Source organism: Euprymna scolopes, chromosome 24, assembly GCF_053919585.1.
Source record: "Euprymna scolopes isolate OS-2025 chromosome 24, ASM5391958v1, whole genome shotgun sequence".
In the NCBI taxonomy this organism is placed as follows: domain Eukaryota; kingdom Metazoa; phylum Mollusca; class Cephalopoda; order Sepiida; family Sepiolidae; genus Euprymna; species Euprymna scolopes.
Window position 1 is genome coordinate 19169238 of NC_136505.1, and position 4330 is coordinate 19173567.

The window sequence follows — 4330 nt, forward strand, 5'->3', positions numbered from 1 at the left end:
GAGTTTGAAAGTTGATGTTTAAGAAGTAAATAATTGTTAAGATAACATTAGTCTCTCTCCAGTGACATCTTTTCTCCAAATAAAATCTTTAAGAAAACACTGAGCATTTCCTCTGTGTTTTTTCTTCATGAATGTTATCAAGAGGAACAGAAACCAACAAGGCGATAGAAGACCCTCGTATAGACAGTCGCAATATATGTGTAAAAGACTTTACTTATTTTGTTACAAATATTAAAATATGTTGCTCTTGGCCGACCATGATGAACTTCATCTTCAGTAATAATTAAGCATATTATAAATAATCATTGTGGTTGTATCAAGCTCATCAGTTGCCTCTAGATAACTGGATAGGTTAGGTCGATTGGTGCTTTTTAAAGATCATTTGTTTTCATATATCCTGACTATATTAACATTAAAACCACTACTTATTTAATTTCAATACAACGTTATGAAATGTTTTTTTGGGGAGAGAGGGGATATAATTCATCAGGGAAAATAATTGTGGTTAATTACAATACATCTCCATATTTGGTCATTAGTCTTAACAGGCTTATAAAATTAGGTCGCGTGAATGAAAATGGATATCTTGCGTGAAGTTATCACCGTGAACCTTATTTTAGAATACATTTGTTTGCCTCCATTGTTTCGTACTTTCGACATTCTTCGTAAGTCTCACTTCCATTATTTTAATCCTTTAGTCCTCACATTCTATTAGTGATGTTTCTGATAAAGGGGGAAGAATTGCTATTTTCTGATTGGAATATATCTCACACTTATCATTAGCTAGTTTTTAACCTTGAAGTATTATTTATTTATTTTGTTTTTGGCTCTTTACATCAAGTGGGTTACTGTCTTGTCTGGAGAGATTTCAATAAAAAGAATTAAAAACTGTTAAAGGACTCCAAAGAAAAATTATTCTATTTTTAAGAGGATTTTCTTTTTAATAGTTTCCATGATTTCGTCCTTTGATTTAAATAGCTATTTTGCTTATTGTCAGCTATCATGCTTCCTAACTTTCGGCACAGCACTACCAGAAGTGGTGACAAGGCAAATCAGTTCCTTCACTTTTTTTTTCGCATGCCTATATCTCCCCTGTGCATATACTCTTCTTTAATTTTTTTTATTACATTTTTCCAATCTTTCTTTTTTATTTACTAATTAAAAAGTTTTTCTGGTTTTATTTTTAATTCAGAATTCTTGAAAATAGTTTAATTTTTTTAAAAAACTTATTGAAACAATTTAAAAATCTTTTCACGTAATGAACTCTTTAATAAAGACACATTGTGTTATTATCTGTATAATTTTGCTAATTTTTTAGCATATACTTTTCGATAATGTCCTTTACTTATATTCTATTTCAATAAATCGCTTCACAATGGAAATACTGAAAAAAAATAAAAGTGAAGGAACTGATTTTCCTTGTCACCGCTTCCAGTAGCACTACGCCGGAAGTTAGGAAGTATGTTAGCTGACTACAACCGTTTTATTTTTCTTAAGTTCTTTTGTTTCATTTTAGAAACATCTTTAAACTTTTTTTTTTATCTATCGTCAAAAATTATCTTTGCTTCTTATTTTACCTGTGTCAAACCATGCTGTCTCATTTCCAAGATTTGTTTCTAATAAGTGCCAGACCCACTCTCTTAATAGACCTCGGCTTGCAAATAGCGATCCCAAGACCGGGCTTGTCATTTTGAGAGTGCGGTTATAAAGATTTTGGTCCAGGTCTTTGAGCACTGTTCTTCATTTAGAATGAAAGAAAGATATCAAACATTTGAGACAAATAATTATCAATTGAAACAATAAGAATATCCCCCCCCCCCCGTTTAATTTGTTTACTGGAAATATTTGAAATATTCATGGTTAAGGGGATGATTGAAGAAATTTCAATTTTCACATCTGCTGTAGATGTGCAAAAAAAAAAAAAAAAAAAAAAAAAAAAAAAAAAAAAAAAAAAAAAAAATTTGCACCATTTATTTGATTTTATTAAAAAACAAAAAAGAATTCACTATAATTTGAAAGAAGGAATTTTTTTCTTTTTAATCGTTTAATGAAGAAAATTAATAACAATCAGCCAAAAATATAATTGAACATTTTGTAAGATTTTATTTTATAATTCTTGGAATAGTCATCTCAATGTCGTTGGTACTTTATTATTATATTATTTGCTTCAGATAATCAAGTCATTTTGAGAGAAATCTGTTAATTCATGAGCAAACTACTGAGCTTTGTTAAAGCAGCCATTGCTAGGTCGATGATAAAGCTATAAATAAATGGATTTGCATTATGTATTATTGTTATTAAGCTCTATTTGAAAAGATATTGAGCTCTTTAGATGTTCAATGGTTTGCTGTTTTTGAGAAGTTGTTTTTAAATGATAGCTACAAATGCATGTTCAAATATTGTTAGTGCTTGACTATTTACAATTGTCATGAAAAGACCGTAAGAACTTGAAGCTTTCAAGCAATGCCTGTGACCAAAGCTTATGGAATGCAGTGTCCGTAAAAGATAGAGTAATCTCTGTTAGAGAGCTCAGTACAAAGCAGAGAAAAAAGAATAAGTTAAAAGAAAACAACCAAACATTTAGCCCCCAATTTTTTTTCAGTCAAATAACAACTATTGACTAGATTAATTGTTTGTCAAAGCCCTATTGGGTGCAAATAAATTTGAAATTTGGTTAAATATTTGATTTTTTAAATCACACACACACACACACACACACATATATAGAGAGAGAGAGATACATTTTTGATTGATGCGATCTTCATCCTTAGAGCCTCTGTAGAGAGTATACTATTGAGAGGTGCAGAGTCTACTTCAAAACATGTAGTCTTAATCGTCAGGTGTTTATATATATATATATATATATATATATATATATATATAATATATGGCTACTTCATGTACTCACATAAATTAATATACAAAAGAATAAATTTATGCGTAAACTTTAAGTATTTACTTCAACAGTGCTCAATATGTAGGTAGAGCTAGGTAGTAAGTTATAAAATAAAATATATATGGCAATTAAGCTACACAGAATATTCTGCATTTCGTGCATGCTAGGATTCATCAGGCTTATATATATATATATATATATAACATTAAAATCAGACTGCCTTGATACAGCTGTTCTATCTTCCACAAATAAAGTGCTCAATATCCTTTCAAAGTTTTGACAATAAGAAGCCCTTTTAATTGTTTATTATATGTATAAATACAACTAAATTGATGTGATACATTAGTATGTTAGTATCTATTATGATTCAGTTGTGTATTGCTCAATACAGTTTTTGTAGAGTTCTATAATAAAATAAGATTTGGAAGATGGAAATTAAATGGCTGCACTCGTGTTAAATGGTATGTGATTTAAAAATCAAAATATTGCATTTGTGGAGCCATTTAATTTCTATTTTTTTTTTTTTTTTTTTAAGAAATCAGTGATTGCTGATAAAATAGGCTTAATCATAGCTTGTATGATAATTAAAAGTGCTCAGTATCAACGAAATAGGGTTAATAAAATTAGTGATTTTTTTTTTCTGTCATGTGTCTGGTTACATTGGTTAAACAAAAAATGAAAGAAAAATAATTTGGGCATTTTTTTCCAAGTTGGAGTTTATTGGAAAGTTTGTCCAAATTAAATCCTATCAAAAAAAAAAGGTACTGCCAATATTTTGAAGACTAATGAGAGTTTTACTGTTGCGTTCTTGGTTCCCTATTAAATAAATGCCAATCTACTTTTAGTCCAACAGAAAGACAGTACTATTATTTTCTGAGATTAACCCTTTGTGTGTTCCATTTTAACAATACAACAGACATGGTGGCAGTATAACATTTTTTTATTTTATTAACTTTTGATGACACAGGAAATTAGTTTGCTATTTATGTTGTTGATCCTTATAGAAAAATCAGTGTAAACATTTATTGCTACAAAATTGTTTCCAATATTTATAAATATCGACATTTTATTATTGATTAAAAAAACAAGGAATTCAATATATAAAAAAATAATTTTGAAACTTTAAACATATTTAATTACATGGAAATACTGTGATGCTTTGAGAAAATGATTTTTTTTTTTTTTTTTTTTTTTTTTTTTTTTTCAAAATTAAAAAAAAAGTTTTGCTTTTTTTTTTTTTTGGTGAAGATTCAAAATGAAGGGCATGGTAATTTAAGAGCAAAAATGTAATTATAAACGAAAAGATAAAAATGAAAAGCAGTTTTAATTTATTTAAAAATATTTTTCCTTTTATTTTCTTATTTTATTTTTATTTATTTTTTAATAAAATGCTTTATAAAATGCTTTTTTTTTTTTTTTTCAATGTTTATTTCT